This window comes from Mastomys coucha, unplaced genomic scaffold (genome assembly GCF_008632895.1).
Source record: "Mastomys coucha isolate ucsf_1 unplaced genomic scaffold, UCSF_Mcou_1 pScaffold20, whole genome shotgun sequence".
In the NCBI taxonomy this organism is placed as follows: Eukaryota; Metazoa; Chordata; class Mammalia; order Rodentia; family Muridae; genus Mastomys; species Mastomys coucha.
In genome coordinates, this window is record NW_022196903.1 from 14291164 (window position 1) to 14302636 (window position 11473).

The window sequence follows — 11473 nt, forward strand, 5'->3', positions numbered from 1 at the left end:
TAAAGAAAGAGATGCCTATGAACATACAAGAAGCCTACAGAACTTCAAATAGACTGGACCAGAAAAGATATTCCTTCCTGACTCTATTTTAAAACATGGCTGATGTGGAGGGAACAAAGAGATAGTGAGATGGCTGAGGAGCCTCAGGTCTTCCAGCCTACTAATCCTTTCTGTCCAGTTATCAGTGGCCGCCAGGCACGCAAAGGAACAAGACTCTACCAGACATAGGCTGAGGGCCCTGGAGATCACAAGGCAGAGACAAGCTATCCTGGCAGCATCCTGCCTCCATTCCTGAGCCTCAGAATAATTAGTAGGAATCAAACGCCACTAAGTCTTAGGGTAACATTTCATAGCAAAAATAACTGAAACTCTTAGTTTTGGGGTTTATTTTATCTCTTCCATACATATGGTGCTTAGCAAGTGCTTTGTTAGTAGTCAGCATGATGAATCTCTCCCTTTAGATTACTGAGCTTTTCATGGAAGTACCCATGCCTGATTTTAGCATGTTCCATAATGCCTTATCCTCAAATGTGCTAAACATATGAATGGGTTTTTAATTTCTAATCCAAGTAAGAATTATTCCATTATTCTGTCTTTCTGTTTCCAAATGCCTGGTTATATTTTTTCAATTGCATATACCTGCCTTAACCATAAATTCCTTGTATTATTCCATCAATATGATACAAAGACAGCAATAAGAAGAATGTCAAGATCTAAAGAAAATATCTAATAAAGAAAAAGAATGTCAAGATCAACAAAGTATACAAAGATTGAATGATATATAATTAATAAAATATAACTATCTGAAACCCAAATAAAATACATCATAGATCTAGAATTACTGTATCTAGTCTTTGCTCTCTTGAGAACTGATGAAATCCATAGTTCTCTGGCTTAAGAGAATGCCTCTAATTTCTTCTAGTTTGAGTCTAGTTTGAATACTTGTCCCTTTAGTCATAATATTCATGTTTTAGTTTGCTTGTGCTTGAATGTGTGTTTGTGTGTATGGGTATGTGTGTGTGTGTGTGTGTGTGTGTGTGTGTGTGTGTGTGTTTGAATGTACATATCTGGCTAAGTACAAAAATTTTAAAGGTAGTTTGACATGCTGGAATAAAGCTGGGTTGAGCTTCAAGTTGAACTTCAGTTGGCTAATGGGCCTTGGGTAAATAATTTAGCATCTGACACTTAAGTTCTTTAATTATAAAGAAGGAGGAAGAGAATTCTTAGCACATTGCTAGGAAAATAAACAAGATTCAATGCACAGGAAAATCTCTTTTGTCCAACATGTTATAAAAATGGTAGCAATAGCTGAGAAGACTCATGGGAAGTCAGCCCTCTCTCTCTCTCTCTCTCCCCCTTCTCTGTGTGTGTTTTGCCTCTCTTTATCCTCATTCAGTTTTATCTATTTGTCTCATACAGTGATGAACTAAGATAAAATATTCATTCAGTAACTTGTATGTTGTCGGGAAAACACAAATTTTGAGATGTCATTTAAATACATGCTGCCTGACTGAAACTACCTTGATAGTAGTCCTTATAGCAGGATTGGCAACAGAACTGCATTATGTCTGTGAATGGACTGAAAAGCACTACAAAGTGCAAAAGCCAAGAAATCAGGACCAACTTGCTCTTTTGAACTTCATTGTTCATTTGCAGATACACTGCATGTCTGTCCATATCTGTGTCTGCTTGTTTCTGCCTTTGTCTCTATCTGTGTGTGTCTTAGTCTCCCTCCCTCCCTCCCTCCCTCCCTCCCTCTCTCTCTCTCTCTCTCTCTCTCTCTCTCTCTTTCTCTCTCTGTCTCTCTCTCTGTCTCTGTCTCTCTCTCTCTCTGTGTGTGTCTCTCTCTGTCTCTCTCTGCCTCTGTCTCTGCTCTGTCTCTCTGTATCTCTGTGTGTGTGTATGTGTGTGTGAGTGAGTTTATGTGTGTCTGTCTATTCATTCACAAGTTCTGACTCACTGTTCCACTGTTTTGCGTCAGATCATCCCTACAACCAATATCAAAGTAACCCTGGATAAATGGATCTCAAAATTAAATATCCTTTTGAAATGGTATGTGAACTTATGAAAAGGCAGAATCTGACTCTGGAGATCTGAGTGTGGGCTAGTATACTATATTTTTAACAAGTTCTTGGGTAACTCAAATATGCTGTTAGCACAGGATCACATTTGGGCTATTAGATGTAGATTGCACTGGTCACTTCATTGTTGAGATTTGTGTTGGCATTCTTACTGTACCATCACAGAGTACGTGAGCCATAATTTTACAAATGAGGGACTTTATAGTGTGAACATAATCATGTCTCTTCCCTGCCAGGTGCCTAATTCCACTCCTGTTGCCAGTGTTTTTAATGGCCCCCATAAGAAAAAGATAAAGTCCAAACTCCTCAGAATGGCACATGAGATTTGTGGAATCTCAACAAATACAGCAGAAATTCTATGAAAGTGAGATTATATGGGAACAAATATCCTTGAACAAAGTAAAGAGAACCTGTACCTATATATCCAGCCAAAATAGTAGTTTTTGAACCTAATCAAATGTTTTAATAACTCCTAAGAACTTCCAGTTTTAAATATTAACAACTCAGTAGAGCAACTATCCAAATGTGCTATCAATTAGAGATTGTCTCAAATCAAGGATCAAGGAGATATGTTTAGAGTATGTCTTCTAATGAGCTACATTAATATCTACATGTTTATATGAAATAGAAATGCTATCTATGATAATGAGCATACTATGAAGACTTGTTCTTCCTTCGCATTCTTGACTTATTTCAAATTAAGAATTTTCATAGGTAGGGTTCTACATTGTAGAAAAGATTATATACTCTTGCAAAAGCATGATATTAACAACAATACTAAACACACACACACACATACACACACACATCTGCAGATCAGTCTTTCCTGATGGAAACTTAAACTGCTACAGGTAAGGGAATATTTAAAACCAAAAGTCCTGTGATAGAATTAGAGGCATGTACTGGTGATGCCTTAAAAGGCTTCCCATTAGAAAGGTATCAAAATTCAGTCCTGTAATCCTTCCCACAAGAAACAAACAACTGTGATAACAAAAACAAGGTGAAGGAAACAGATAGCTCACATGAATGTGGACTCAAACTCAAAGCAACTCAAATGAGAAGCCAAGAGTTGTTTAAACAAAATCTCTTCTTGGTTTTATTTATTATTAAAAATTTCCATACCTTTGGATCATGTTTTTCTCCTCTGCCAACTCCTCCCGGATTCTCCAGAACTTAACTTCATGTTCTTTACCCATCTCTTTAATTACAAGACACAAGGCTGGAACACATGAAGAGTATGGCAACGATATATATTTAGTTGCTTTCTAATTCCCCCTTTCTTTCTCTTTGTGCCCTTTTCACATGTGTTTTTTTCATTATTTCTAATTTTTAAAAAATGTGTTTAAATTTATTTATTCTCTGTTCACGTCCCTGTCTCTGTCTCTCTCTGTCTTCTTGTCTCTGTCTGTGTGTGTGTCTGTCTGCCTCTCTGTCTCTCTATGTCTCTCTGTCTCTCTGTCTCTCTGTCTGTCTGTCTGTCTCTCTCTCTCTGTTTGTGTGTGTGTGTGTGTGTGTGTGTGTGTGTGTGTATCCATTTTCATGGTATATGTAGTAGGAGTGTACCACACTGCGATGTGGAGACAAGAATACAACTTTGCAGTCAGTTCTCCTGTTCCACCTGTACTCAGATCACAGATATTGAACTCAGATCAGCAGGCTCACAAGACAAGTGCCTTATATATTAGTAAATGTGATTTTCACTGCACTTTAGCACTTTACTTGTGATTTGGCTGCCACCAGCCCCTGCGTTCCCTTGTCAGGTGCCTCCTTTATAGCCTTTTCCTCCTCTTTCCGTTTCAGTGCCCCATGAGCTTACATTTCTAATCTTAACAGGAACATGTTTGTATTAATTATAAATAGCCATAGTGACAGAATCTGATTTTTAAAGCTGCCCAAGCTTTGCTGCATGGAGAGTGTGCTATCAAGGCTGATGGCTCTCGGAAGGTTTTTTTTTCCCCCTCACGTCCATGTTGGGCTTCTATTCAGAACTGGGCAGAAGGAGTGAACTGTTTGCCACTGTGTTAAACAACCATCTTGTCTCTTCCTCCCTCACACACTCCTCACTGAGATTCAAGAAGCATGCTGCCTTTATGGAAATTCAAACACATCTTTTGAATTTGATCCAACCACGGTAGCAAACATTAAAAATAACAAATATTACCAGGCAGGCTCCAATTTGTGGGCCCTCAGAAGACATTTTCTCATAGTTTTACTCTTTCTCAGCCTTTCAACATACACCAAAGGTATTCTGGCTCTAATAAGGATGCCATGCAGAGATCAGAGGTAACTGTTCAGTGAGTTCTGAAAATGAAGGACGCACCTCACCAAGGCCAATGTGCCACAGCTTTTTATAGTATTGCTTTTTGACAAGTAGGATCTTGTGCAATCTTATATTTGTAGCCTGTAATGTTTTTTTTCCCTAATGGCCAGGCTATTTTTGACTGGGGAGGATAGAAAAGAAGAAAAGGCAGAGCAGAGCTTAAGCTGAAAATGTAAGGGTCCTGCAGAGATGATCCTGGGGACACTGGAAAGCTGGTGAAAGATGTTGGCCTTTTGAAAGGCACCCTTTGTCTTTCTCATGCTAGAGGCACTTATCCAGGCCTGCTCCAGCTTCCTAATAAAGCTTCTTTGTGGAGAAGGTATAAAAATGTTTCAGTACTGCATATTAAAGACAGCACACGCTCCAAGTACATTAGCCCTGGATTGTTCATCTCCACTGGCAGGCTGACATAACAGGATGCTGCAATTGACTTCCAGTCCCTTCATCTGTAAAATGGGTCACTTTCCCCAGTCTGATTTATAATTTTGCTTTTCTAGGGCTAAGTAGGTGCATATGTTGGCATGTTCCATGAAGTCTAAGATGTGTGCAGGTATAAGATATAATCAATGTCTATTTGATTATCTTGTACGCAATGCTCAATTGACAATGTATACATTTCTAAGTGAAAACATTGTTCTTCAACAACTATCACTTTTTGGAATATCTGAAATTGGAATATTGGATTCAAATTGGAATATTTGAATCCAAGGTGATTAATCTGATATAATTGGAAAGATAAACAAAACCGCTTATGTTTATTTTGTAGTCAGTTAAATAATCAAACCTGATCACTGAAAACACATATTAGATTTTATGGGATTGTACCTTACTTTGATCTGTAGATCAATGGTTGTCTTAATCTAGCACTAGAACACACATACTCTATTATCATGTGTACCAAAAGGGTCTATTCATTTTTGAGTACTATTACATATCACAGAGACCAGAAAGTAAGATATAGCACTCCATTTGTCAGAGGAACCCAAAGAATAATTTAAACATAAGAGAAAGGGTACATATGCAACAACAGTGCTTTGTGTAGTACACCGTGAGAATGATGGCCACAGCAGTTTCAGTATCCAGTGCTTTGATTTCCTGGAATCTGAACTTTGAAATACCTGAATGCTCATTTTACTTGATGAAATCTACCTAGAAGGGACTAGATCCTTTCTCCTTTACCAGGGGAATTGGGAATAAAAGTTAGGCATTAAATGAAGTAGTTCAAAATTAAACTTTCTACTTTTGATCAGTCTTCCTGAGGAGGGTTCCATGTCAATGTATGAGGACTGGTGATATTCCTTCAGCTGGCTGCTGAGTGTGTATAGCTTTTTCTTTTCTACATAGACATCTCCATTTATCCTTAAAATATAGAAAGTTGTTTTTAGTTACTTTACAAGATCCTGTTGTTATATACATATAATATGATTTATAGAGTTACGGTTCCACTTTTACGTATTACTGAACCCAGGTTTTGCCAAACCAAATATTTAATACTAAAATTACTTTTGAATTATTTCCCATAAAATATTCACAATCAAGACTTATGTTAATTTTGTTTTCCTTTTCACATTCTAGGAGATCAGCTTTCAGAAGAAGGTGCATTCTACTAACAATCCCCAGAAGAGACAACAGAGTATAACACATCGCCTTTATAATGTCCTATAATTTGGGAATTCTGCAATAGTTTTTATTTAAATTTATAAATTTCTAATTTTTAATTTCTAATTTTTTAAGGGCTCCATGAGTTCAGGGAATTTAAAAACTCCCTCTAAGGTGGCTAAGACTATAGAGGAATCCTCTTTCCTATGGTCTTCTAGACTCAGAGCCTACAGTTTAGTCCTTGTTTCTGAGTTGTATGTTAACATTCTATCAGTGTGACAAAATACTAGATAAAATCAACAAAATGGAGGAAAGAGTGACTTAGGGTCATAGTTTTGGAGGTTTCTTCGCATAGGTAGTTGACTCAATCACTTTGAAGCCTGCAGTGAAGCAGAACATCATGGTGGAAGCACATGGGGAAACCAAACAGATTGATTCACCAGTGCTAGGAAGAGAAAGGTAGAGACCAGACTCAATACTTTGTTCAAAAGAGTGGTTCTCAACCTGTGGGTCATGAGCCCTATTGGAAGTCACATATCTGGTATCCCACATATCAAATATCTATATTATGATTTATAACATTAGCAAAATTACAGCTAGGAAATAGCAACAAAATAACATTATGATTGGGGTTATTGCAACTTGGGGAACTATATTAAAGAATGCCAGCATTCAGAAGGCTGGGAACCATTGCTTTAAGAGAACAATCTTGATAAGAAATAGATTTCTACAGAGAGCAATTCTACCTTCCTCCCCCTTTGGTTTCCCTGAGGGCAGGTGGAGTGCTAACAAGTCCTCTCACAGTTACAGTCTTCTCATTGGATGTGTGTCTGACCAATCAGAGGAGCACTAGCAGGCTAGCCTTGCTGGAGTAAATAAAACAGGCCCAGTCCCAAAGCACAAGCTTGCAAAGTGGACCTGCTTCATCTATCTGCAATGCAGTTAACAATTAAGTCAGTGATTTTTCAAGGCACATTCAATAATGGTTTTAGACTTGGTAGTCTTTAAATGATGAAAAATTTTATCACCTCAAAACGGAGAATATTTTTGTTTAATTTTAAATATAGCATAAAATATCACAAAGCAATTGATAAATGAAGGTCTTTTATCCCCAGAACATCAATAAGTAGGAGAGTGTAGAGTCTATGATGTTGGAGAAGGACAGATAGAAAAGATGAAAATGCTTGCTAACCTGTGTTGAGTCCCAGCCTAAAGCCTAGGATACATTGACTAAATGAAACTTGACCCATGCTCCAGTCCTGGGCATTTAGTTCTTCAGAGAAGAGATATACTTCTATTGGATAACCTCTTTGTGCCCCCTAAGAGAACAGCCTATCATTTTTTATAGTAATATCTCTAATTATGCAATTGTTAAAATTTCTAAGAAATTCTGTTTTTGTTTTATTATGGTGAAATTCAACTTTAATTTCTTATAAGCAATATCATGAAGGAATAAGTGGGTATTTTCTTTGTCAATACAATATTGAGAATCTCAAATTCTGTAAGCCTAGAGACATAAAAATCATATGTTCAAAATAATACTAATTCTTAAAAGCACTGAATGAGAATGAATGTTGTATTTCAGTGAGAAAGATCTTTCAACCCCTGGAGTTAGACAGCTGGTGTCATTCATCTTTCACTGGTATAGATTACAACTTACATTTCTGTTTATTCTGATGTAAAACACCTAATCCTATAGTCACAATAGGAAAGGCACATTAGAGGTAATGAAATAGATGTTTTTGCAGCCTTACCATAGGTAAGATTCAGGGTGGTTCCTTCCCAGGAACTGCATGTTCAAAATGTGGTTCTTCTCACTCCACAACCATGGAATCTTCATTTTCATCAATGGTGAGGTTTTTGTTGTTGTTGTTGTTTTTCGTTTGTTTGTTTTTTATAGCAGCCCTCTGCTAGGTTCTTGAAAAATACTTTTTGGCTGTCTCACAATACCTTTAAATTTTTCTCTCTTTCTCATTCTAAATATTTCACATATTTCCAGAGAAGTGAAGAAAACTGATGCTAATTCCTAGTTTTTATATAAGCTGTGTAACCTTAGGTCACTACTTAGCCTCTCACCCACTCTTCTTCCCTTATTTAAAATGGATTTTAACTGCTCTGAGTGTTATGTATAATAAAATCAGAACATATTTAAGTCACAGGGTGACTTTGATTAAGCTTGATGGTTCTTTTCTTACTGAGTTTCTATATTCATAACAAAGGAATCTAGACCCCTGCCTTGACCTCTTTCCCTAGCTTTCGTCGGTTTCTCAACTGTCCAGACTATATAAGCCTAAGGTCGGGAAATACTTTACTGTGTTTTTGCTTGTGTGTAATCATCCCACAAATGACTAGGCAGGTTTTATTAGCTCTCTTATGGTTTGAGTAAAATCCTAACTTAAAGAAATTTGGCAGTTTTTCCTCAAACCAGATTTCTTTTCAAAAGTTCCCATTTTTCCCCTAAATGTCACCAAAACTCTGGAGCCACCTGGGGGCCCTAGCCATAGTGTTCCTTTGTAATTACATGCTGCATTCTGTTTAGTACCAAGTCTTTTTGGTTCATGCTTTCCTTTATCTTTTGTGTCTTTTTCAATTCTGTCTCCACTAGACATCCTAGTTCAGGTTTTTATTAAGTCCTGCTGAAACTATTAGAATCATTTCTTGGTTTGCTTCTACAAGTACAAGCCTTCTTAATTCTGCTAGTACATCGCTACTACATTTCTTTTACTAAATATAAATACAGTAAAGATCATAAAGCAGGACTCACAGAGGGAGTAGTTACATAAATTCAGACTTGTCTGAGTTTGATTGGTACCAGCAGGAGTCAATTGCCAGAAGCCATCAGCATTTGGCCTCAGGAGAGCAAAATAGAGTTAATTGTTAGAAGCTATGAGCTACTGGTCCCAGAACAGTAAGAGAATGTTAATGGACAGAAGTTATCAGCCTTTGGCCTTCATCCTGTCCCACCTCAGTATCTGACAGTTGGAGAAGAATCCTAGCACAGATGCTTTGCTCTGGATGGTCCTGTGGTGAACCAACATGGCGAATAATTATTACCTCTACTCAGTAGCTCTAAATCTGCTGGTAGTCATGTGAGTTAGCTTGAAAGCATACCACAAGAACCTTGAGAAGGCCATGCTATCTTTGACACTGGACTTTAGTCTTCAGAGGCCAGATGACAAAGCTAAGCTATGCCTTGACCTCTGATTTACAGCAAACATATTCTTATGTTGTGATCTTCTATGTTTGGTGCTAATTTGTTGTGCAGCAATAAACAATCTTAATCAGCTTAGAGGATACAAATTATAACAGTTTTATAGCTTTTCCATATTTTCTTTTTTTTTTTAATTAGATATTTTCTTTATTTACATCTTAAATGATATCTCCTTTTCCGGTTTCCCCTCAGGGGAAGGGGGGGGGAATCCTGTTCCCTCCCCATCCCCCTGCTTACCAACCCAACCTTTCCTGCTTTCTGGCCCTGGCATCCCCCTACTCTGGGGCATGGAACCTTCACAGGACCAACAGCCTCTCCTCCCATTGATGACCAACTAGGTCATCCTCTGCTACATATGCAGCTGGAGCCATGAGTCCCACCATGTGTACTCTTTGATTGGTGGTTTAGTCCCTGGGGGATCTGAGGGTACTAGTTAGTTCATATTATTGTTTGTCCTAAGGGGCTGCAAACCCTTCAGCTCCTTGGGTCCTTTCTCTAGCTCCTTCAATGGGGACCATGTGCTCAGTCCAATGGATGGTTGTGAGCCTCTACTTCTGTATTAGTCAGGAACTGTCAGAGCCTCTCAGGAGACAGCTATATCAGGCTCCTGTTAGCCAGCACTTGCTGGCACCCACAATAGTGTCTGGATTTGGTGACTGAATATGGGAAGGATTCCCAGGTGGAGCAGTCCTTCCTTCAGTCTCTGTTCCTTAGTTTGTCTTTGCAACTCCTTCCATGGGTATTTTGTTCCCCCTTCTAAGAAGGATTGAAGTATCCACACTTTGGTCTTCCTTCTTCTTGAGTTTCTTGTGGTTTGTGGATTGTGTTTTGGGTATTCTGAGCATTTTCTTCTTGAACTTGTGGTCAGAGTCCAGGGGCAATAAACTACTAAGCCATTTTAAACAAGAGTCTGAGAAGAGGTGACTTGTTGCTTTTTGACAATAAACCAAACCAAAACACAACAGAATATGAGAGGAGGTACTTCCACTTCCGCATAGGAATTAGGAAGTTACGAGTGTCAGAAGCCAGAGAGCCAAGCTATAATATTTGTATCAGAGGACACATAATACTGTCACAATGATATGGGGCATAAATGGCCTTTTTTATATTCTGTAATAGAGAAGGTGAGAGAATATACTATAAGCAGTAAGAATGAGGTGTTTTCATGATATGATACACATTGGTTTTCTTAACCATTTTGTAGGTAGGTGGTAACAAAGCATATTTGCTTCTCTTGTACTATTCAAACATTCTTCTTCTTCCATAGAAGTGAGACATGGGAAGTACAGGCCTTACCTACTTCTATCATGTTGCCTCATTACTCTTGGTTGTATGGATGTTTCTGTGCTTGGCTTTAAGCTATATTCTGCACCCATTATAATGAAGTAGGTGTACCAACTCACATAATTTTTGTAGCCTCATCACTGAATTTAACTTTCTTTTTCTTATTCAGTGAATACATGTTCATTTCCAAAGTGTAAGAGAAAGACTGCTTTTGATATGTCAAGTCAAATGGTTCCCTTCTGATCACCCAACACAAAATCATAGATTAAGATTGAATTCTACCAATTAGGTATAAGTCCTGATTTAATTAGAACACATGTGGTATTGTTTAGACATACAATATGTAGAGCCTTGCCATTGCCCTTAAAGACACTCAGTTCTATAACAAAGACATTTTTTTTCTTTGTGAAACAAGCAGGGAACAGATATTATATTACTGATCCTTCTAGAACAGGTCATGAGCAGAATTGCTTACACTTTAAGGGAAATGAGATCAAACTGGAAGAGATTCAAATGTTTTCGCTGTTTGTGAAGACAAGTTTCTGTTTCCATTCTCATCTTGACATTGCTTGTAAATGGGAACATCAGGGCTATTCTGATAACAAAGATGGTTGCCTGGAAGGCAGTCTCTGCTTGAAGCTGATTCACACAAGTTCTTGGAGACCACATGCCAAATAGGCAGAAGGGAAGGAGAAAGGGAATGGCAAAGGGCTATGCAAAACTGAATATTTATGCCCAACATGACAGGTTAATCGGTAATGAGTGAACCAGGAAGAGACAAAACTTCCAAAAGTAAGTTGTCTTTAGTTAGAATAAACACTCTCTCCCAGTCCATTACTAGTCTTGATTGTCTACCCGCAAGGCATTCAGAAAAAGTTGGGTTCAGTTACCAAGTAAGAGTACATTGTGGAGTGAGAGCTGCCATCTTCTCTCCAGTGAGTTCCTAAGCCGGGAGCAGACAACAGAGAGGCACAGGCC

At 38.1% G+C, this 11473-nt stretch overlaps 1 long non-coding RNA gene across 2 annotated transcripts in view; it reads left to right on the forward strand.

Annotated features, from left to right (window-relative positions):
• LOC116098012 overlaps positions 1-6122 on the forward strand; it is a 52368-nt gene extending 46246 nt beyond the window's left edge. For both annotated transcript variants that reach the window (XR_004121666.1, XR_004121665.1), the window contains exon 3: positions 5977-6122. This is a non-coding gene — a long non-coding RNA (uncharacterized LOC116098012). The remainder of the gene's footprint in view (positions 1-5976) is intronic.
• Positions 6123-11473: the final 5351 nt, after the last annotated feature.